Source organism: Megalobrama amblycephala, linkage group LG18 (genome assembly GCF_018812025.1).
Source record: "Megalobrama amblycephala isolate DHTTF-2021 linkage group LG18, ASM1881202v1, whole genome shotgun sequence".
In the NCBI taxonomy this organism is placed as follows: Eukaryota; Metazoa; Chordata; class Actinopteri; order Cypriniformes; family Xenocyprididae; genus Megalobrama; species Megalobrama amblycephala.
The window spans coordinates 4660813-4686576 of record NC_063061.1 but is presented as its reverse complement, the minus strand read 5'-3'; the positions used below and the strand labels follow the sequence as shown (position 1 = coordinate 4686576).

Genomic DNA, 25764 nt, shown 5'->3' with positions numbered 1-25764 from the left:
TACAGGAAACAACAGAGGTTCTGTATATGCAAGACCGACGTTTTTGATCCCCATTCAGTTTGAATTCATGCAGAGTCAGTAACAAATGCTAGGCTGCATCAGTATCATACTGTTTACCTCTCTCTGATGTTTAATGTCACTGTGAGTTAATAGATGTTTACTATATGCTAACTGCAGGAAGTAAGAAATGCTGCCAAGCTTCTCTTAGCAGAGTACACTCAAAAAAAAAAAAAATGTTGGGTTAAAAACAACCCAGGTTAGGTTGAAATGGACAAACCCAGCGATTCGATTGTTTTAACCCAGCTGTTGGGTTAAATGTTTGACCCAGCATGCTGGGCAGTTTTATTTAACCCAACTATTGTAACTATTATATGTCTGGCTTAAAATGAACCCAAAATAGGTTGGAAATTAAAAATCAGACACAACAGAGGCAACAATAATCATCAAAAGGTGAACATTTATTAATAAGCAATTTAATAAATGTTTATTGTTTAATTATTATTCATTAAGCTTATTAATAAATGTTCAATTGTTTTAAACATATTAATAAATGTTAATTTCCAAAATACTTTTGGTTCATTTTTAGCAAGCAATACAGTCATTTTGAAACAATAGTTGAGTTACATAAAACTAAACAACCCATTCGCTGGGTTAAAACACCGCATTAAAAACAACCCAATCGCTGGGTTAAAACAGCCCAATCGCTGGGTTAAAAAAACACATTAAAAACAACCCATTCGCTGGGTTAAAACAACGCATTTAAAACAACCCATTCGCTGGGTTAAAACAATGCATTAAAAACAACCCATTCGCTGGGTTAAAACACCGCATTAAAAACAACCCAATCGCTGGGTTAAAACAGCCCAATCGCTGGGTTAAAAAAAACATATTAAAAACAACCCATTCGCTGGGTTAAAACAACGCATTAAAAACAACCCATTCGCTGGGTTAAAACAATGCATTAAAAACAACCCATTCACTGGGTTAAAACAGCCCAATCGCTGGGTTAAAAAAAACAAATTAAAAACAACCCATTCGCTGGGTTAAAACAACACATTAAAAACAACCCAATCGCTGGGTTAAAACAACCCATTAGCTGGGTTAAAACAATGCATTAAAAACAACCCATTCACTGGGTTAAAACAACCCATTAGCTGGGTTAAAACAATGCATTAAAAACAACCCATTCGCTGGGTTAAAACAATGCATTAAAAACAACCCATTCGCTGGGTTAAAACAACGCATTAAAAACAACCCATTCGCTGGGTTAAAACAATGCATTAAAAACAACCCATTCGCTGGGTTAAAACAACGCATTAAAAACAACCCATTCACTGGGTTAAAACAATGCATTAAAAACAACCCATTTGCTGGGTTAAAACACCACATTAAAAACAACCCAATCGCTGGGTTAAAACAACCCATTAGCTGGGTTAAAACAATGCATTAAAAACAACCCATTCACTGGGTTAAAACAATGCATTAAAAACAACCCATTTGCTGGGTTAAAACACCACATTAAAAACAACCCAATCGCTGGGTTAAAACAACCCATTAGCTGGGTTAAAACAATACATTAAAAACAACCCAATCGCTGCGTTAAAACAACCCAATCGCTGGGTTAAAACAACGCATTAAAAATAACCCATTCACTGGGTTAAAACAATGCAGTAAAAAAAAACCAATCGCTGGGTAAAAACAACCCAATCGCTGGGTTAAAACAACGCATTAAAAATAACCCATTCGCTGGGTTAAAACAACCCATTTGCTAGGTTAAAACAATGCATTAAAAACAACCCATTTGCTGGGTTAAAACAACGCATTAAAAATAACCCATTCGCTGGGTTAAAACAACCCATTCGCTAGGTTAAAACAATGCATTAAAAACAACCCATTTGCTGGGTTAAAACAACGCATTAAAAACAACCCAATCATTGGGTTAAAACAACCCAATCACTTGGTTAAAACAACCCAGTTGCTCAGTGTCCATTTTCAATCCAACTTTTAACCCAGTACTTTTAAGAGTGTAATAGTTTAGAAACTCAAGAGACAGAGAGTAGTCTTAAACTCTTTAAACTTCTCTGCAGGCACATCCTGGGGAGCTCAGTCTGATTGGCTGTTGGGTCAGCGCAGCAAATCTCTCCTCAGACAAACGCCGACAGGATGGGCCTCCCAGTTTGTGACGTCCACCCTGCAAGTGCACAATGGGTGCAGCATAGTGAATATTTCACCGCTGATAATGGTGTCTGAAGAGTGAAAAAAAGGCCTTGCATTCCGGGCCAGCTTCAGAATAAAGAGGGCCCCGGTGCCATTTATTCCCAGAATCCTCTGCACAGAGAGAGCTGCCAAGCAGGAGAGGCAGATTTTTTCAGCACAGACCCTCTCAGAGATGGGCCAGCCCTCCCTTTAGCACTGTAATGGCTTCATCATCCAGCACATTATCCCATTCAAAATCATTCGAGCTGGCAGAACAAGTAGAACTGATGTACAGCCGTTGTTGTAGGAAATGTTATTGTGTATCATTCAAGATTTTACTATCATTTATTTTGCAGTATATAAATATAAAAATATATAAAAACATGCATGAATGGGAAAATAAAGAGTAGGACATGCTTGATTTTGAGAGAACATAAGAAGCATTTATGCTCTTGTCTAACAAACAAAACATGTAATAGCATGTTTTTACTCCAAACTCCCTTCATAACATCAGTTGAGTGTTTGAAAACATCCTTCTATAAGATGATGTGGCTTCTTACACAGAATAAGGCACACAACATATTTCATAGTATTCTATACGGTAATAAAGGCGATTAACATTGCATTATAAATATACTTTATTATCATGAGAATACCAGAGAAGGCTTGAAGAACTCAGATAAACCATATGTTTATTAGCCATGTTTAATCAATCAAAGCGTTTCAATCTTCTGTTAATTCAGCTACAGCGATAGTATGATGCCCATAGGGATTTCCTGGAACGACGTGCGTTATATTGTACTTTTGCAGGGCATATTTGGAGTTTCTGCACGAGAGCGCCCTCTGGCTGTCAGAAGGAGCAGCATTTACTACTGATCACAGAGCTGTGCGGTTTAATTTCGATTAATCGTGCAGCTGTAGTTGAGAGTTATTAAGCGCAATAAGCTGTGAAAAAGAACTCAGTTGGCGCTTGCACTGACTGACACACATGAAGTGCGCACACAGAAAGTCTCCTCTCTGAGACAGCATTCGATCGTGAATTCAGTTCTCTTTTGAGTCTTATTGCGCTTGAATAGTCAGATAGATGCACAATAATGTCAAAATGACCATTGTGTGGAGTACTCATGTAAACACAGGGCCTGTTTACACCTGGTCACTTCATGCATTTTCTCTGATTGGATAGCTATCCGATCGTGAAAACACCAGGTGCAAATGCCCTCCGAAACGCATTCGAAACGGATTTAAATCCGATCGCTCAAACCACTTCAGGAGGTGGTCTAGGATGCATTGCAGTCAAAACTGAACAAGTCTAAATGCATCTGGTTGTTGAAACCACACATGTAAATTTTACTCCTCCCAAAAATACTAAAAAATAAAGTTTTAGAGCGTGTTATTGCCAGATATGACAGCGCTACTGCAACACGCATCACCGCAGATGAGGATCTCTTCAGCAAGCCGACGCGCAAACTGCCGCAAAAGAAACTGAAAGTAGGCCTAAGATGCTCAAAACACAATCATCTTCATTAAAAGTAATGAGACTACATGATCTTACCAGTGCTGTTGCCGTGCTCTTTCCGATCGCGGTATTTGATTTTGTAATTAGCTGATGATCAATAAAATGCAGCTCATATTTGTTGCTTTCAGTGACGTGAACTCCATTAAATCTGCATATATGAAGACTGGATTTATATCGTTTTGCGGAGACACATTTGTGGCCAAGTGTAAATGGAATCATTTTGATAAATCAGATAGCTATCCGATAAGTAAAAGGACCAGGTGTAAACAGGCCCATAGTCGGTTATGATTTATATGAATGTAAACCGGTGTGTCAGTATATTGGATCAGTGCATTCGGTCTTAAAGGGACAGCAACATAATAAACTGCTGTCTGTCTCAATAATGTTAATCACAAAACAAAAGACAAAGAGAAAATCACTCACTGCTCTTGACTGAATCACTTGCATCTTTAATAAGAATCGGCTCATAATTGATTCATTCAGTAAAGAGTATGCAGTGTTTTAATACACATGATTATTTTTAATAATCTTCATCATGAAATAAGATTTTGGTCATATCGCCCGCCCAGGAAAGAAAAATCCCAAATGATATTTTGTTCATATCAGCATGCTTTCTCAGATCTTTCAGTCATCTTCCATGTTTCCTCTCGACAGTCTCAAACTGTGCTCAGATCTGCAATCTGAAGTCAGACACTCCAATTTGAAACTAAATGGATCTTATACAATTCTTCCTTGGCCATATTCTCTTAAATTAAGCTAATCTGTCCAACAAGTACTTCATGCTGGTTCTACTAGCTCACAGGATCAAACAGTTAAACAACCGAACACCTTTGCACCTCTCAGCAGGCGTTCACATTCATGCAAACTATTGCCTAATGTGTTTTCTTCATTGTGAGGAATCCCGAGCTGTAATTGCTTCTGCCACTCCCACCTGACAGTTGAACTTCTGAATTCACAAAAGCCTTTGACTAACAAAGGTGAGCTATTCTTAACCTTACTCAGACTCTAAGTATCATCCATCTGTCATCAGTTCTCATAAACAGACAAAACCAGATAATACTAGCAATTACTGACACGAGAAATAAATGACGAAAAAAAATGCAGTTCTTGGAAAAATTCTTGGAAAAAAAAAAAAACCTCATCGAGTATTTTGGCATAAACGTACATAAACAGGAAATTATACTGTAAGGAGGACACCTGCAGCTCCTCATGAAGGTCAATGAGTCTCTTAAAGGGATAGTTCACCCAAAAATGAAAATTGCCCCATTATTTACTCACCCTCAAGCCATTCTAGGTGTATATGACTATCCTCTTTCAGAGTTATATCAAAATATATCCTGGCTCTTCCAAGCTTTATTGAATTGGGGGCCAGATTTTGAAGCCCAGAAAAGTGCAAGAAGAGTGACCTCTGACCCGACACATGCATGACGTATTGGCGAAAGCACAGAGGATAGAGCAAAACAAAACACCAGTCACAAATTAGAAGTCTAAAACGAGAATTTTTAAAGAGAAATGTCAGAGGATTTCAGTATAAGTGCCAGAAAAATGCCAGTCCTTTAAAACATCTTTTTGACTGTCTCAAAGACATTAAGGATTGGATGGCCTTAAATTTTTTACACTTTAATGAGAGCAAGACTGAAATCATTATATTTGGTCCAAACTGTACTAATAAGACCTCTAACATTGATTTGGGCCCCTTGCTTCCTTATGTCAAATCCACTGTTAAAAATCTGGGGGTAATAATGGATACAGATTTTAAACTTGATAAACAGATAAACTCGGTAGTCAGGTCAAGTTTTTGTCAGTTAAGGCTTTTATCTAAAGTTAAACCGTTTTTGTCATTTAATGATTTTGAAAGGCTTATACATGTTTTTATTTCATCACGTTTAGACTATTGTAATGCTCTCTATGTTGGTGTCAGCCAGGCCTCTCTCTCACGCTTGCAGTTAGTGCAAAATGCAGCAGCTCGACTTTTAACACGGACACGTAAACGGGAACATATTTCGCCCATATTGTCCTCGCTACATTGGCTTCCGGTTCGTTTTAGGATTGATTTTAAGGTTTTAATGCTTGCTTATAAATCTTTAAATGGCCTAGCACCAACTTACCTTTCTGACCTTATACAATTGCACATCCCATCAAGGTCTCTGAGGTCTGCTGATCATATGCTGCTGACAGTTCCTAGAGCACGACTAAAGCACAGGGGTGATCGTGCCTTTGCAGTAGCTGCCCCTAAACTCTGGAACTCACTACCTTTCTCTGTGAGGATGGCCCCTAATTTAACTGCTTTTAAAACTAGTCTTAAAACATATTTTTATTCTTTGGCATTTAATACAGTCTAAGAGCTGTGGGGTTTTTAGTTTGTTTCCTAATTCGTAATGTTTTGTATATTGCCCTTTTTATTGTTGTTGTTTGTTTTATGTCCCTTTTTATATGTACAGCACTTTGGCCAACTACTGTTGTTTTTAAATGTGCTTTAGAAATGAATTAAACTTGAAACTTGAAACTTAAGAGAAGAAGAGCTCGAGTTTGTTGCCCAACACTATTTGTTCACGCCGCGAGAGGCGTCTAAGTTTACGTTACTCCTACATCCTGCGTCATACATTTAAATATCACTTTGACTGTATTTGTCTGAAAGTAGATAGTCATACACACCTAGGATGGCCTTAGGGTGAGTAAATCCCAAAGACTTTCAATGAATTGAATTGTCGTCTCAAATGTGATAATTTCCTTGTCATTTCCAAATCACCTGTCAAATCATGCCAAATGTGTCATTTGAATACTACGAATTTAGCCTTAGCACTGAAAAATTATTTGCATTCTTGTACAGTAAGTGTCATTTTGACCACAGAATGGAACATAACCTGAGATGCGGTTGCCTAATGTGACAAGGGGATTTTTGAGCACGGATGGGTGGAATTCCATGAGGATTAAGAGGTACTTTACAGCATGACTTCCATTTCCATAGTGCCACGAGACCAAGACCAGCGGGGGATTATCATGCGCTCTCCTCCAGGATGATGTCATTGCATCTTAATCACCTTAATGGGTCATTGAAAATGTGAGGCTTGAGTTTCAAACACAATACATAAATACCAAATATTACATACATTGATCAGGCCACATATATCTTTGGGTTTTGTCATTAATATTTAGCTGTCTGATATGTGAAGTCAACAGGGAATCAACATTGACTTATTTTGTGAACTCCTCAGGAGAATGCTTTCCAGGATATTCCTGCAGAGAAGTTTAAATACTTTAAGACTACTTTTCTCTGTCTTGAACTCGAGGGTGTTTTCTAAAGCTCTCTGAAATAAGCATCCTTTACAGCGGGATTATAAAGTCCTGCCCTACATTTCTTACTTTGAATATTCTGTTTCTCTCAGAAATGTCATGTTTTGGAAGTAAAATGGATTGTGAACGTTGTGACTTTTATAAGTCTTACAACAGATCTATGCCACAATAGCATTTTCGACCCAGTCTCGCTGGGATTGTTGTCTGGGATTACATTCAGTGGTTCTGACCCAGACTTTTAATGCAGTTAACAAGCAGGATCAATGCAAATTATGAAAACACTTACAGAAGTAGGTTATTTGTTAAAAAGCAATTTAGCAATGCAAAATAAATGCTAAGTCTATGGCAATGCTCCAAAAAAGTAATTTGAAGAAGTAATACCCTTTAGAAACGTGTCTAACCAAACTTTTTTTGGTTATGCACAACTTTTTTCCTCAAATACACTTGTAAAATGACTGAATTTGTAGTCATGAGTGAAAATCCAGGGGCCTCATTTATAATGCGGTAACTTTACCAACACCAAACCGGACAGTTTTTCACTTTTTTCTCTGAATCCGAGTCTAATAATAGTAATAATAACATTAATTAATAAAAATGATATATGTTTGTAAAAATGTTCCTCCTACTTTATTCAGCACAAATAAGGAATGCACACATTCTACCTGCAGAACTCCTGCTATATCCATCTGAAGCGCGCACACAGAAAGCCACTTCTCAGACAGCGTGCGAATACTGAATTGAGTTCTCTTTCACATCTTCTTACGCTTGAAGAAATTTTTGAAATTGCAAATTCAGTAGATAAACTCAATATAATATGCCACTAGAAAGAAACCATCAGAAACTGTCCTGCCATTTTAAATTAAGTTGAACTAACGTTACAGGAGATCGATTGCTGTAGACAGTGCTCTATAATTAATTAGAGTAGGCTATCATTAGTTTTATTATTTTATACCCATAAAAATAATTATAACTGCCAGATAATGATCACCTGCTTTTTCCCAACATGGTTAACTTTAGGTGTGTTATCTTAACTAATAACGTTTATTAATTAGCTTATGAAGTCCACATTTAACGTTACTGAGAAAAGCTCAGTGATCCGTCAGATCCTGTAGGTCAGTTAGTACAGTTTACTGCTGAACAACTCATTTTGTCGGTGTGAAATAACACAGAAATCGAAAATTAATAGTGAGTTATATCTTCAATCTCCCCTCGAAGCTCCAACAGTCCTCAGAGAAGCTGTCAATCACAACTGTCAATCATGACGACACGCCCCATTTGTGTAGCAAAATCAAACTTATCACAAAAACGCCCAATTGAATATATATCAGCATGATAACAACTACCTTAAATGACCAAAACCATCTTTTGGAAAATTTTATTTGAAGCGTAATATTTTTTTTAATTTTGATTCATTCCTGTTCGTGTGCATGGAGAGGGCGGGGTTTATGACCTGTACTGCATCCAGCCACCAGGGGGTGATCAAAGAGCCCGCAGCTTCACTTTTCAGGATGTATGAGGCACACCCGGGACATATTCGCACAAAATTATGGCAAAAAAAAAAAATGCCGGTCTTGGTGAGTATCCTAGTAAATATAGTCTGTTATATTGGACGGAGATACATCTACGGATAAATGACCTGCACCATCATGTGCAAGTGTATCGTTTAACTTGATCTGGAGTTAAAAACGTAAACAAAAAGTGCAACACTTAGCAATATTGAATTGCAATACTTGTAGAATGACAATTCTTAAAGGGTTAGTTCACCCAATAATGAACATTCTGCCATTAATTACTCGCCCTCATGTTGTTCCACACCCGTAAGACCTTCGTTCATCTTCAGAACGCAAATTAAGATATTTTTGATGAAATCCGATGGCTCAGTGAGGACTCTATTGCCAGCAATGTCTCTGAACCTCTCAAGATCCAGAAAGCTACTAAAGACATATTTAAAACAGTTCATCTGAGTACAGTGGTTGTACCTTAATATTAAAAAGCGATGAGAATACTTTTTGTGTGCCAAAAATAATGACTTTTCAACAATATCTAGTGATGGGCGATTTCAAAACACTGCTTCATGAAGCTTTACAAATCTTTTGTTTCGAATCAGTGGTTTGGATCGCGTAAACAAAGCCTTGTTTAATGAAATCACGTGACTTTGGTGCTCTGAAGCACTGATTCGAAAACAAAAAATTCGTAAAGCTTCATGAAGCAGTGTTTTGAAATTGTCCATCACTAGATATTGTTGAAAAGTTATTTTGTTTTTTTGGCACACAAAAACATTGCTTTATAATATTAAGGTACAACCACTGTACTCACATGAACCTAACCTCATAACCCAACCCTTATCCCAAAAACCGATCTCTAACCCCTATAAACCCTAATCAATCTCAGGGAATTTAACAGAATGACATGCAGTTGCACAGTAAATCCATAGTGTTCTAGATATTTATTGTTAGTACATAATAAAACAAACCCATTAATTTGGCCATATAGAATATAAGAACACTTTCATGTCAGTTTCCGCCTTTATAAATCAGATTTGTTCCTTTCTTTTTGTGTAGGTTGAAATGGAATTTAGGGTAAAATGTGATTGTATCCAAATCCTGAAAGTCATTCGTCTCGAAGAAACAATGAGGTCAAGTAAACACAGCCGAGTAAAGCCAAGTCAAGTCCAAGTGACTGAAAAAAAAAATTGTGCGAGGAGAAAAGTCTATCAAGCATTCAAATGCAATAGTTTTAAATATATTTACTTTTTTTTTGTTTGATTAGAACATAAAAATGAGCATTGCATGACAGGCATGTCACTAACACCAACATTTCATAAGAACACAACGTTTGAAGCATTACCACCTGTCAAACCTCTCCAGAAAGGTGGAGGTGAAATTTTACAGATGCAACTGAAAACCAACGAAGAGACAACTGAACTTTAACCAGGGAAATGTTTGTGCCAAATTACGACATTCTTAACATTGCCTCTCTTAGGTAACAGGACAAAGCGAATGAACAAGTGTAACAAAAGACAGTAAAAGGACGTGAAGGAGCATCGGTGAGGAAATGCCACACTTTTGAGATTCTACATGTTGCCCTTCCTGTTCCATTCTGTCCATCCTTAATAGCTGGAAAACAACAGAACAAAAAAAGCAGAGGGAACTTACTAATGGGAACCTGTGCTAAAACAACAACAACTTTAGAAATAATTGTCATGAATACTTTTTTGTGGGCTTTCATTACCTAAAAACTCAAAGAAGCCACTGCAATACAAAACCAGGGAAATGGAGTAGGTAAAGGAAGGTATGGTCCTTTGAGGAAGGACACAAAAGGTGTCAGGATAAGAAAAGGGTGATGAACCTTGACGTAATCTTTTCTCAGGGGCGTTCCAGAGATCGAACTCGCTGTACAATTCAATGACGTCACAAAGCGTCTATTTCCTGTTCTAGAATGACTATAATCAGGCCTGTTTTGTTCTTTCGCATCACATCAAAAAGATGAAGCTTGGTTTCCATTTTCCAGTTTCTATATGCGATCCGTAGATGGGATGCACCCAGCTCAAGTGTTCATTTCCCAGGTGTTGAATTTTATATTAAATTCAAGTTACAATGTTACATTTTAATGGACTACTGAACTATATTACTCAGTGGAGAATTGCTTATTCTGATCATTAATAATAATAAATATTATTTATTGAGTACTGGTGGATATTATATTATATTATATTATATTAATTATATTATATTATATTATATTATATTATATTATATTATATTATATTATATTATATTATATTATATTATATATACAGTACAGTCCAAAAGTTTGGAACCACTAAGATTTTTAATGTTTTTAAAAGAAGTTTCGTCTGCTCACCAAGGATACATTTATTTAATTAAAAATACAGTAAAAAACAGTAATATTGTGAAATATTATTACAATTTAAAATAACTGTGTACTATTTAAATATATTTGACAAAGTAATTTATTCCTGTGATGCAAAGCTGAATTTTCAGCATCGTTACTCCAGTCTTCAGTGTCACATGATCCTTCAGAAATCATTCTAATATGCTGATTTGCTGCTCAATAAACATTTATGATTATTTTCAATGTTGAAAACAGTTGTGTACTTTTTTTTTCAGGATTCCTTGATGAATAGAAAGTTCAAAAGAACAGCATTTATCTGAAATACAAAGCTTCTGTAGCATTATACACTACCGTTCAAAAGTTTGGGGTCAGTAAGAATTTTTATTTTTATTTTTTTGAAAAGAAATTAAAGAAATGAATACTTTTATTCAGCAAGGATGCATTAAATCAATCAAAAGTGGCAGTAAAGACATTTATAATGTTACAAAAGATTAGATTTCAGATAAACACTGTTCTTTTGAACTTTCTATTCATCAAATAATCCTGAAAAACAATATTGTACACAAATATTTTGTACAATTGTACACATTAAATGTTTCTTGAGCAGCAGATCAGCATATTAGAATGATTTCTGAAGGATCATGTGACACTGAAGACTGGAGTAACGATGCTGAAAATTCAGCTTTGCATCACAGGAATAAATTACTTTGTGAAATATATTCAAATAGAAAACAGTCATTTTAAATTGTAATAATATTTCACAATATTACTGTTTTTTACTGTATTTTTAATGAAATAAATGTAGCCTTGGTGAGCAGACGAAACTTCTTTTAAAAACATTAAAAATCTTAGTGGTTCCAAACTTTTGGACTGTACTGTATATATAATATAATATATAAAATAGTTAACTAAACCTAAAACCATAAAAAAAAAAAATCTTCATTACTTGAAATAAATGTTAACTGAAATAAAATAAATATATAAAAAATGTGAACTTATTTCATCTAGTTCCCAACTTTAGCTTAACCTGATGTACTAAAATAACTAAAACAGAAAAAAAAATATTATTTTATATATATATATATATATATATACGTTTAAAAGCAAAAACTAAAAGACAAAAACACAAAAAATTACAAAAACTTTTAACTAAAATTACAATGAAAGCAGAAAAACTAAAAATCAAATCTAATCAAAATTTTAAACAAAAACTATAATATTAGCTCAATGATAAGTGTGTCAGTCCCTGACAAGTACTGAATTGAGCTCCTTCCTGTGTTTTTGCACTTTAACGGTCAAAAACCGTCCGCTTTGGCGAGTAAAGTACAGTTGGTTGTCTTAAGTGAACAAACAGTTTAGAGAGTACATCAGATGTATATCAGCGTTTTGGATCTGTGTATTGTTAGAGAAATGCTTAATGCATTACAGTTTACCTAAATTAGATTTTAGTCGACTAAATCTACTGTAGATTTAGTCGACTAAAACTAAAACAATTTCCAATGACTAAAATATGACTAAAACTAAATCAAATCAGGAACACCCACAAGAGCTGCAGTTTTGGAGATGCTCTGACCCAGTTGTCTAGCCATCACAATTTGGTCCTTGTCAAACTCTCTCAAATCCTTACGCTTGCCCATTTTTCCTGCTTCTAACATCAACTTTGAGGACAAAACGTTCACTTGCTGCCTAATATATCCACCCACTAACAGGTGCCGTGATGAAGAGATGATCAGTGTTATTCACTTCAGCTGTCAGTGCTCATAATGTTATGCCTGATCGATGTGCGTTTCTGCATGAGTTTGATCCTCAGACCTTCAGTGTTTGTATAGCAGTCCTTGTCAGTGGCAAGGTGATTACATGGGATGGGAATGTGCAAGATAAGCTCACACATACGAAGCACACATGGTATTATGTCATGTGTTTCACAGCACTTGATTGTAAAGATTCAGACATAGATACTCATGACTCAAGGCTTTCACTGATGATTCAGTTTCAGTAGTTGCTGTAACGCACTGCCTAGGACTCATCACGTAACACGGTGGATTGCAGAAATGTTCTGTTTACAGCCTATAAGGACAAAGTTTCACTTTTATTCTCCCTTACATAATATGTAAGCCTCATAGAGGAACTCTCTACAAGAAAATACTGCAAGTCATCTAATGGCGAAGCCAAATGCTTTATAGGCAGTCTCACATATCTCCAAACCCCTGGGATGGTAAAGTATTTCAAGATCGCTAAAAGACAAAAATCCGCCCGGTGCACTTTTTTCTACTTTTGCAACTCAGTTGGAAAATAAGCAGAAAAACAGATAAGTAATCCTACCTGGGCAGTGGAAATTGCTTAAATTCTCACATTACATTGGCCAGGTAGAGGTGGCATCAGGTGACTGCTAGCTGTCAATCACACTCGGCACAGTAACAAACAGTTCAGCTGAATACTAACTAGCTGTGACAAGATAACTCCACATAGAGCCGAGTATGTTTACAATACACATCCGAGCGGGCGATATAGCAAAAATATCACGTAACATTTTTTTCAGGCAGGATCACTTATCATGATACTTTATTACTTATAAGTAACACAAATAAAAAGTGCTTTAATTTCATTAAATGAGGTCTATTTAACACCAACATGACTGTCATCAAATCTGCCAAGAAATGCAGATCATATTTTACCTGAAAATAATCAAAAGAATATATTTAGGAGCTTATTTTAGGAGTTTATTATTGTCATGCAGGGTGCATTTTTGCATTACAGTAATGAGAATGACTTTGCAGTAAAATAAAATTTTAACTTCTTTTGATTTTCAGGGGGTGAAATGTAGTCTGGACATTTCCCTAGTGTGTTTTCTCTTTACTGCTGCCAGGTCTTTATAAGGATAGTCATGTGAAGAAATAACCTTAATGACTCGAACATTCCTTTCTGGATTCCTCTTCACTGACCTTGAGATTGCTGACAATCATTCAACTGAGCAAAGGTGAATTAATGAAGTAATGTAACTGTGCCAACATTAAGAGACCATGACAACCTACAGCATACACTAACATTTGCATTTGTTCCTCTCAAATTTGACTTGCAAATAATAACAGTTTGATTAACCCGAGAGATCACGTTCATATCCTGTGATTGGTTTGCAAAAGCACTGAGAAACCATTTTAGCCACCTGTACATGCTGACACCACTGAGAAATGTTATCTCAGCCAGATCAAACCAGTGAAGAACATCTTCCCACTTGTTGACATTGACAGGAGTCACTAGCACATACCTGCACATCTACGTTGGAAGTTAAATTTGTCCACATTTTTCCCCTTGCGCTGCAAAAAAAAATTAAAAAACAAAAAAACAATCTGTAAAGTCTTCTGAGAATTAGAGATCTTAAGATATAAGGATTATTCTGTGAAACTATTATTCCAGTTTGATGAGATTTTTAAAGTAGTGTTTTGTAACCATTATATCAAACAAATAATGAAAAAGTGTTAAGTACAATGACAATGTAAATTGCATTATATTTCATTCATGATTTATAACGTCACATTTGCTGTTTTTCGCACATTAGTATGAATTAGTTCTAGTGATTGACTGATATTGATTTTTTAAAACCGATACCGATAATTTGTGTGTTTATGTGCCCGATAACCGATATTTATTTACTGTTATACGTCTGTTTTTGACACGATTACAACACCACTGAACTGAACAAACCATTTTATTTATAACAATCACTCCCTCCTGCATAGAAAACAAAACAAACCTTATTTATACACCAATTATATACACTACCGCTCAAAAGTTTGGGATCGGTAAGATTTTTAATGTTTTTAAAAGAAGTTTCGTCTGCTCACCTAGCCTGCATTTATTTGATTAAAAATACAAACAAAACAGTAATATTGTGAAATATTATTACAATTTAAAACAGCTGTTTTCTATGTCAATATACAGTAAAGTGTCATTTATTCCTGTGATCAAAGCTGAATTTTCAGCATCATTACTTCAGTCTTCAGTGTCACATGATCCTTCAGAAATCATTCTAATATGATGATTTGATGCTCAAGAAACATTTATGATTATTATCAATGTTGAAAACAGTTATTTACATTTTTATTTCATGATGCTATGATGAATAGAAAGTTCAAAAGAACAGCATTTGTCTGAAATCTAAATCTTTTGTAGCATTAAACACTACCGTTCAAAAGTTTGGGGTCAGTCAGAATTTAAATTTTATTTTTGGGGGATAGAAATAAAATTAATCAATACTTTTATTCATCAAGGATGAGTTAAACTGATCAAAAGTTACAGTAAAGACAATTATAATGTTAGAAAATATTCTATTTTAAATAAATGCTGTTCTTTTGAACTTTCTATTCATCGAAGAATTTTGAAAAAAAAATTGTACACAACCGTTTTCAACATTGATAATAATAATAAATGTTTCTTGAGCATCACATCATCATATTAGATTGATTTCTGAAGGATCATGTGACACTGAAGACTGGAGTAATGATGCTGAAAATTCAGCTTTGCATCACAGGAATAAATTACACTTTAATGTATATTGTACATAGAAAACAGCCGTTTTAAATTGGAATAATATTTCACAATATTACTGTTTTTGTTTGTATTTTTAATCAAATAAATGCAGCCTTGGTGAGCAGACGAAACTTCTTTTAAAAACATTAAAAATCTTACTGATCCCAAACTTTTGAGCGGTAGTGTATATTAAGAGGTCTGAAAGTGCAAAAATAAAAAAAAGTGCACTGTTACTAAACTGTTTTTGCTTAAAAAATAAAATCTTCGATGTGGTTTAAAATAAATAAATAAAATGTAGAATGTCTAATGTTTTCAAATGGAGAAAATAAATTAAAGACAAGAGTCATATCAACTTTGCAGAAATGTAATACTTCGTTCTAGAATATGAAATATCTGCTGACAAAGCGCTGTTTATCTCTGCATTTACACAGAATTCAAACTGCGATCGCTCATGGAGATAATAAATAATTAATTTCCATAGAGTTGTGTTTACTTGGATGTTTATTAGCGAATTATAGTAAATGTTTATATAATTACGGTGTTTTAAACAAGTGAATCTTGTTCAAAGTTACATGCGGTGGCCGTGGAGCATTTTCTGAGCATCAACCCGCTGAATGAACAGCAAAATACAGACGACTTCATGAGACTAATGATGAGCACAGACAACAGAGAGAATTAAATTCAGCGCTTTTATTTCCAACATGTGCTCATTCATGCTGCATAGTTTAAATTCATGCAAAGTTACATCTTTATTGGGACAGGCCTTTACGGATTATCTTACGTGACTCCGTGAGCTTGTCTCTATTTCTCAGAGATAAGCTGCATAAACTAGCTACATTTCAGGCATTTATGTAACATCTAATTTGTGCATTAATGGCTGTGATGTTAAAGCAGGTAAGAATACTTGACCTGTGCACGCCGTTGTCTCGTCTCCCCTTAGATACGCTGTAATGGCGATCCGGCGCGCAATTCTCAAAACACCCACAATATGGCGGCATTTATCGGTAAATCCGATATTACAAAACCGATATCCAATTGGTAAAATGCTTAAATATCGGGGGAAAATATTGGTAAATCGATTTATCGGTCAATCTCTAGTTAGTTCACCCAAAAATAACCAAAAATTATTACTCTCGTTCCACATCCATAAGTCCTTTGTTCATCTTCAGAACACAAATTAAGATCTTTTTGATGAAATATGAGGTTTCTGTCTTCCATAGAGATCCAACACAACTACCACTTTCAAGGTCTAGAAAGGTAGTAAAGACATCATTAAAGTACTCCATGTGACTCCAGTGGTTTAAACACAATTTCATGAAGCGACGGAAGTGCTTTACACAAAATAATTAACCACTTTACTTACAAAAATATTGATCTGCGTCACTTCATAAAATTGAGTTTAAGCCACTGGAGTACCATTGATTACTTTAATGACATCTACCTTTCTGGACCTTGATAATTGCGTCGGATCTCTATGAAGGGACAGAAACCTCTCAGACTTCATCAAAAATATCTTAATTTGTGTTCTGAAGATGAACGAAAGTCGGGTGTGGAACGACATGAGGCAGAGTCATTTTTTTGGGTGAACTAACCCTTTAAAAGTATATAGCTGCTTTTTGTCATGATTTCTGCTGTGTTTTCTGTTCAACGACTTCATTACTCTGTGACATTATGTGTTCATTACTTTGGTCAGACGGCAAAGACAGTCGTCTAGCCATCACAATTTGGCTCTTGTCAAACTCACTCAAATCCTTACGCTTGCCCATTTTTCCTGCTTCTAACATCAACTTTGAGGAAAAATGTTCACTTGCTGCCTAACATATCCTCCCACTAACAGGTGCCGTGATGAAGAGATGATCAGTGTTATTCACTTCAGCTGTCAGTGCTCATGATGTTTTGCCTGATCGGTGTATATTACACACATGAAAGGTAATATTCAAAAAAAGCATAATAGGGGCACTTTATTCTTTCTGGAACACCAAAACAAAATGCAACATTTGAAAGGAATGGAACGGAATTCTAATCGTACTGAAAGAAGATCTCAGAAACAAAGACACTCTTACTTACAACTACAACTAATGGAAAGTTCAGCTTTCAGAGCTGCTACACTGCGTAGGACGCTTGAAGCTCAACACAAAGACCTTTAAGGTAAAAATAAACTAATATATGATAATAGCTGCTATTAAAATCTTAATATGGAAGGAATGTGACAAATGTGTTCAATCCCTGCACTTTTGTTAATTACAGCAGATGACAAAGACCAGCCTTTACAGTAGAAGAGAGAGAGAGTTGCGTTGGAACAAAACAGATTAAACTTCTGCCCGTTGCATTGCCTCAGTTTAGCACTTTGAACTTTGTTAGCTTGCATTAATTCAGAGGTGAAGGACTATAGAGAGGGAAAAAAAGACAATCATAGAAAGTGGAGAGATGGAAGAGGCATGCAATGAATCCAATCTGCTAAGTCAGACATCTTGCTGTTTGAAATATGCCTGAAATGCAAAGTAATTATGGGATAAAAACCACGTCTACCACAGTCTGAATACCTTTTTTATGAGATAAAATGACAATGGCTTCAAGGAAGATGCATGAGAGACAGAGAATACTGGTGATGTGACAAAGTTGAGGAAAGGTGGACTTTATGCAAATGAGCAGCGACAAGATTCGAAGACTACCAATGAGAGCGCAGACAGTGATCTGTAAACAGCTCAGCGACAAACGACCTCAAACTGACTGCACAGCTTCAGATTGTGACATTATAAACATTGTCAGTAGCAAAATTTAAAGGCGACATGACATAAGAAATAAAATTTGCCATGATCTTTTGTCATATAAGAGGTCTTTATAGCAGTAAAACGTACTGCAAAGTTTCACAGTTTAAAACGCACTCCTCATTATAAACAAAACATTTATTTAATTTGATATTGTAGCATCTGTGATGTCACATGGGGAAATACATTTGCATATGACCGCCTCCAGAGCAAGACATCGACCAATAGTTATACATCGTCACTCCATAGGCTCCGCCCACTGGCGTTCAGTGGCTTAATGGCTGACATTTGCCTACACTGAATAGACCCCTTAAAAGTTTGTAAACATTGCAACGTTTCCTGGTGGGCGGGGCTTAGCTGGAGGCAAAAAGAGACGCTGGACTCAATGTTGACAAGCGTAAGCTAGCATGTTTTAGGAGGGATTTATTAAACATAGATGCAGAAGAAGGTTCAGAACTGTCCGAATATGTACAGTCACTGACTCTGCGGGACCGTGACAGCTATTTTTGTAAATTAACTTAAGTTTTGGATATTTCCTAGACAACATATGAATTACTTTCGGGTGGTTCAGGGAAGGCTTATTGTCTAATGTAACCTAATGCTTGGCTAACTATGATTATGGCTAGCAATGTGGATTATTTTAAGAGACCATTCAAAGGATGGCACACTCATCTATCGCTGTATGTTTGTTTAACATTTAAGCTAGCTAGTGCGCTGAAAGTTGGTGACTTTTCACCTATAAAACAGAAACTTGCTGATTTGTACTAGATAAAACCAACACACCATTACATATGCATCGATTATTTTACCTGATATGAAGAGTGCACTGCAAACACGAGCATTATTTATGATCGTTTCCATCCAGTCTGTACGCCGTATTGCATTCAACCACAATTATCTATTTGATTTCTGTGAAGGAATGTCTGCCGGGATCTGGTAAAACTTTAGTTTTGAACCAAAAGTCCTGTTCCTTCTATTCTGGCAGCCAAAAACACAACAAGACGACATTTTAAAGTCAAAACCTCAAACTTTTAGCGCGGGCCCGCTATTAGTTCTTATTTATGTTCTGCCTCCAGCTAGAGCGGTGACGTCACAGTGACGTAGGCGATTAAGGGGTCTATAGAAATCATTATAAATCACTGATGCTGTCTACACTGACACAGTATACAGCGTTCAGTTTCTGACATACTCCATGCAAGGATCCCAGTGTCAGAAACAAGTGGATGATTTATTTTAATGGCGTCCCTGTTCACATCGCAGCATTATGTTTGTTCGGAGCATATCGTTTTGTAAACGAGGCACAGTGTGATGAAGCTTTTTTTTTAGCTCCTTCTAAGGATCATGTGATATAGTGCATATATTTAGCAAATGTCCCTTTCTACAGTGATTTTTCTAGCTGACTAACGAGTTTATAAGCATTGAATGGCTTTTCTGAGTAAAGGTCGAAATGCTGATTGAGCAATCTGTCACATTAAAGAGCGCCACGGTTGGTGACATCACAAACCATAAAATTTACATAAACCCCGCCCCCGAGAACACGCAACAAAGGGGGCGGGGCCATGTTGTGCTGCTTTAGAGAAGAGGAAGAGTTGTTGTAGTAGAGTGTTGTTGTCATGCCGTCATTTTACGCCGGACTGCTTCACAAACGAGGGTCAATTCAACACAAAAGATGAACATGACGGCACATGCTAGTGGATGAGTTGAATCAACTCCACAGCAACTACATAAATTTATCCACTAACCATTCAGAAACGTCTAAAAGTTGTAACTTCTTCCTGAGTCTCTCCATCAGTGTCGACTCCGGTTTGAACAATGTAAGGCTGAACACCGTTACTGACAATCCTCATTTTGGCTGCGTGAGATTCTCCAGCTTTGTTGCTGTTGAGCTGTTAAAGCTCCGCCCTCTTCTGGAGCAGCAGCTCATTTGCATTTAAAGGGACACACACAAACAGCGTGTTTTTGCTCACACCCAAATAGGGACAAATTTGACAAGCTATAATAAATGATCTGTGGGGTATTTTGAGCTGAAACTTCACACACACATTCTGGGGAAACCAGAGACTTATATTACATCTTGTGAAAAGGGGCAGGTCAATTAGTCCGTGTCCACTCAGATAACAATTATCTGCTGTAGTTTATCCACATTGTGTGTATGAAATAGACTGCCTTCCTGCACTTTTACAATACTTGGATGTTCAATCATTGACACGTCTCCATCGTTTTCTCTCTCATGCTGGCACAGCCGTCAGCGTTGTTGCTCAATAAAGATGAGGGCTTTAAAAAAGACTGATATTTGTCCTAGTTTTGACATGCATTTCTGACATGGAAAGCTGATCCTCACTGTTCCAGTTCATATTTTGGCGCTCAAACTCAGTGAGGTTTTTTCCACCGCAACTTTGCTTTGTGTCGTCTACACAACAAAAGATGTGATGGGCTACTCATCACAGAACATGCAAGAAAAAAAAGCAACATTTTTTAATCATAACATGAAAATTTATATTGTTGTCAGTGGCGATCTCAGCCAAAAAAAAAAAATATTACTCACAAATCAATATTTTTGGTCGCAAATGTGACCGTTTTAGTCACAGTCTGGAGCCCAGTTGGGGATGTCTTATTTTTATTAACATGATCTTGAACTCCATGCATGCCAAAGCAGAGTCTGGTTTATTGCCATTAAAAAGTGGTACAACTTTTGCTGAACAGACAGAGTGGCATTTTCAGTAGATTATCCAAAATGCACCCAACTGAGTGTATTATAATGTCAGACGTTTCATTGTCTGACAGTGGGCTTTTGTCCTGCCTGATCACTCGGAGACGCTGAAGCAATCTGTCACATTCTACTGGAATTCCAGGTTGAGCCGTTTGGATCATGCTGATTCCTCTTTATGAGTTACACAAGTTAATAGACAGCTCTCTCATTTAATAAATTACAAGTGGGTCACATGATTGTGAATGCTAGAATAATGAAAGGACGACATGAACTAAATGCTGGAATATTTAGTTGCACTGAGGCAAACTTCACTATTACATTTGCCACCTTTACACTGTTTAGGACAATTAGGCTAACACATTATCCAGCTTTCTTCCTGAGAGAGGAAGTTCCTCATTATTCATAACAGAATGTTTTTGTTTTGTTTAAAATGTTTTACATTCTTCTGAAGTGTGCCGAAAAACAGTGTACGAGGGAAGTGAAAATAATTTTACATAAACACTCAACATTTTGAGTTCACACATGCAATAATATATATTTTTAAGATACAGAAATTAAACGCGTAGGCCTATTTAAAATGAGTTAATGCTTTATTTTAAACAAAAGCTTCCATACCAGCTATAATTTTATTCTAGTTCATCCCGTCACATGTTGTTTTGATAAAAGTATCGATCACTTTCATTAAAACAACATGTGACACAATGAAATGACGGCCAGAATGGGAGTGTTTGTTTAAAAGGGTTCGTCCCGTAGCATTGTTGTCACCAAAACAGAAATCACACACAAACATTTTAATTCTGTGGGAACGCTCGTCTCTTCAGTACGGAAGAGGATTAGGGACAAGCAATAATAAAAAAATAAAACCATCTCGAGATTAAAGTTGTTAAATTTCAAGAAAAAACGTGTTAAATTTCAAGAAAAAAAGTCAAGATAAAATGTTGAGAATAAACTTGTTAAATTACGAGAAAAAAACTTGTTAAATTGAGAAAAAAGTCGAGATAAAATGTTGAGAATAAACTCGTTAAATTACGACATTTTATCTCGACTTTTTTCCTCGAAATTTAACGACATTTTTCTCATAATTTAATGACTTTATTCTCATAATTTAATGCATTTATTCTCAACATTTTATCTCGACTTTTTTCTCGAAATTGAACGACATTTTTCTCATAATTTAACGAATTTGTTCTCGTAATTTAATGAGTTTATTCTCAGCATTTTATCTCGACTTTTTTCTCGAAATGTAACAACATTTTTCTCATAATTTAACGAAATTGTTCTCGTAATTTAATGACTTTTTTCTCGTAATTTAATGATTTTTTTTCTCAGCATTTTATCTCGACTTTTTTCCTCGAAATTTAACTACATTTTTCTCATAATTTAACGAATTTGTTCTCGTAATTTAATGACTTTTCTCGTAATTTAATGACTTTATTCTCAGCATTTTATCTCGACTTTTTTCTCGAAATGTAACAACATTTTTCTCAAAATTTAACGAATTTGTTCTCGTAATTTAATGACTTTTTTCTCGTAATTTAATGACTTTATTCTCAGCATTTTATCTCAACTTTTTTCTCGAAATGTAACAACATTTTTCTCATAATTTAACGAATTTGTTCTCGTAATTTAATGACTTTATTCTCAGCATTTTATCTCGACTTTTTTCTCGAAATTTAATGACATTTTTCTCATAATTTAACGAATTTGTTCTCGTAATTTAATGACTTTATTCTCAACATTTTATCTCGACTTTTTTCTCAAAATTTAAAGATTTTTTTCTTCTTCTTCTTCAGGTAAGTAACAGTATTGAGGTATAGAAATCGAATACTCAAATGTAAAATAACACTGTAAAGTCTTCACTGTATAAATTAAATATAAACTTTGTTACGCACGAGTACCGAATTGAGTTCTCTTTTGCATCTTCTTGGTCTCGTCTGTGGATCATGGATCAACTATGATCCCTATACTTGACATCACACATCCTGTAATGTGACTATTGTGGATGCGCACATCGCGATATTGATGCTAAAATGATATATCATGGCTATTATTGCAATAAAAATAAGCAAGCAAAAAAAAAATAATTACAAATATCCATAGACTTGTTGCAAGTAAAGCCATATCATTTTGCATGGGCAAGTGTTGTTGTTGTTTTGGAAAGTGATCATTTTCCCCTTCAATGTAGATCTCACATTAAAAAAAAAATGTATTTTTTTTATATTTTATAAAGCTTTTTTGTCGTCGTTGTTATTTGATCATAGTCCTCATTCACTTTCATTAAACAAAAAAAGGCAGATACATTCTTTACCACTTCTCTTTCTCATAAAAATCTAAATGATGAATGAATTTTCACTTTTAAAATGAACTATTAACTCAACAGGTGAGCAGCAGCTGAAACAAGTACATCTTACCACACTAAGAACTGTTTGACAATATTTATTACAGCAAGAGCTCAGATGACCGTGCACCAGATCGGTTTACCTTCATCACGCCTGGCTTACACCTGCCCCTCCGATAATGGCATTTTTAATGCGTGTAACAGAGCCATATGGCAGTTTCCAAATGAGAGTGACAGCATTTAAAGCGTTTGAAACGACACCTGATTTCAAACAATAAGTTAGGCTTTTTTAAACCCCAGAACATCAATGTCAAAAACAACAGTTCCAGATGCATTTAACAGATAAACAAGTTTGTTGTCTGGATAAACCAGTTTATAGTGAGGATGTACTGCACATTAAAGTAACATCCAAACAATAAATGGATTGTCTTTATGCAAAACAACATTGCTACTGAAAAATTCCTCGAGTTATATAAGTGATGTTTTACAGCATGCACGCATAATTGACCCCGTCACAGACACAGGTGTTTTTTAACGACAATGCAAGCATGCAAAGCTTCCAGAGGTGTAAAGTACTTGAGTAAATGCAATTAGTTACTGTACTTGAGTATCTTTTTGGCTACTTTGTAGTTGTACAGAGTATCAAAGATATTGGCAACTTTTACTCTCTACTTGACTACATTTTTGAACAAGTAAATGTACTTTTTCCTCCACTACATTTGTGATGAATAATGCAATTACAGATTACATTTTGCATGACACCTAACTTTTTCTGCAGCAGTTTGTTTCTGATATAAAGAAGCGATATCGCCATCTAAGGTCATTGAAGGTACTATATCTTGTGCGTTTTGCCTTTACTCGCCCAAACTTGTCAACAAGGAAACTTTACGTGAATGTGAGCGCATTAGCAGGTAGTTTCTGATCGCATGTGTTTGATTTATTAGATGAGGAAATGACTGCAGCTGGTGATGAGGCTCAAACCAGCACATACAGTAGACTTTGACTATTTAATTTTACTTAACATTGTTTTATTTATCCGCTATATAGACAAGACCTTTTTGAAAGATATCGGTTTACTTATGGTTTTTCTGTGCACTTGAGCTCAGATGAGACTTGAGAGTTTGTGGACGTTTAAAAGGTTGTTGTGTTGATTTATTGCAATTTTGAGTTTTATTTTGATTTTAGAAAATAAACTTGATTTCTCATCTTACAAATCAATTGTTTCTTATTTTCACTGGCATGTCTCTCAGGACTAGTGCATCTCTGAGCCTACATTCAGCACGAGTAAAAGTACTGTTAAAATCAGATACTTTAAGACTTTTACTCAAGTCCTATTGGAATTGGTGACTTGTAACTTTTGTCGAGTCATTTTCACTGTAAGGTATCTGTACTTTTACTCAAGTATGGTTTTCAGGTACTCTGAAAGCTTCTTTGTTTTTGTTAAAGAACAGCAAACTTGCTTAAAAATGCATTCTCTGAAGGTGTGTCTTATTGACAAGAGCATTGTGTGTTGCAGGTGTGTTTGTGTTTTTATGTGTTATTCCTAGATCCAGAGAACATGGGGAGGCAGTTTGCAACTCAAGACTGATATAGAGTTTCAGCAACTGGATAAAACGCCAGTGTCTGGTTTCCTAAGAACAATGTCACATTTTCACCACTCTTAATTCATCTTGCACATATTACTAGGTCAAAGGGACACTGAATAATTCATCTAAACTGGACTGTGACCAATTTTATGACCTGTTATGAACAAATGCCTGCTGTTTTCAACATGGTCTTCCAGTCTGGTCAAGCTTTCTAAGGCTGTTTTAATATGTTTTATTTTCTCAGCATAGTGAGGGGAGTCTGTTTTGCGTGATTACCTCTTTCCCTGGTGGGACAAAGTCCCCGAACATAATGCACTTCAACACAAAACACCTCTTGTGTAATAGCGTTACACTTACCTCCTATTTAAAGTAGCCTACACACTTTTAAATGAACATCAGGTTACTTCTCAAGTAAAACCAGTCCAAATATTTACCGTCTATCCAGAGACGTGATTTTATCCACCTGTTGACCGAAACTATCACATTTACAAAACGATACCAGCACTTTTCGGAAACTCCGCCTGGAGCTGCTCACCTGCTTCTGTCAGGATGCGTTCACTGCTCGACTCCACTGTGTTTCATCACACCAGCTGTCGGGTTAATGTCCTAAACTGAGAGTTATAAACATATTTCCGAGTGTCTTCAGGGAAAGTGAGGCTGGCTGCTGCCACCTCTGTCTCGAGAGCTAATCAGCGAGCAGAGGGCGGGGCCAGAAAGGGGCGGGGCGAACTGAACTGTCAGTCAACAATGAAGATTTGTTTATGTAAAAGCTAACGCTGCATTAACTATAAACATGTAATATGAATAGGAAGTCTAGAGTTAAATGTTTTTGAAAGAAGTCTCTTATGCACACCAGGTTGCATTTATTTGAAACATCATTACGATTTAAAAGAACTGTTTTTTACTTGAAATATAGTAAAATGTAATTAATTCCTGTGATCAAAGCTGAATTTTCAGCATCATTATTCCAGTCT

At 35.8% G+C, this 25764-nt stretch overlaps 1 protein-coding gene across 2 annotated transcripts in view; it reads right to left on the bottom strand.

The window, feature by feature from the left end:
- The window catches only part of shroom1 (shroom family member 1), a 46954-nt gene extending 21474 nt beyond the window's left edge, over nucleotides 1-25480 (bottom strand). For both annotated transcript variants that reach the window (XM_048166895.1, XM_048166896.1), the window contains exon 1: nucleotides 25326-25480. The gene's annotated coding sequence lies outside the window, so the exon portion shown is untranslated. The remainder of the gene's footprint in view (nucleotides 1-25325) is intronic.
- Nucleotides 25481-25764: the final 284 nt, after the last annotated feature.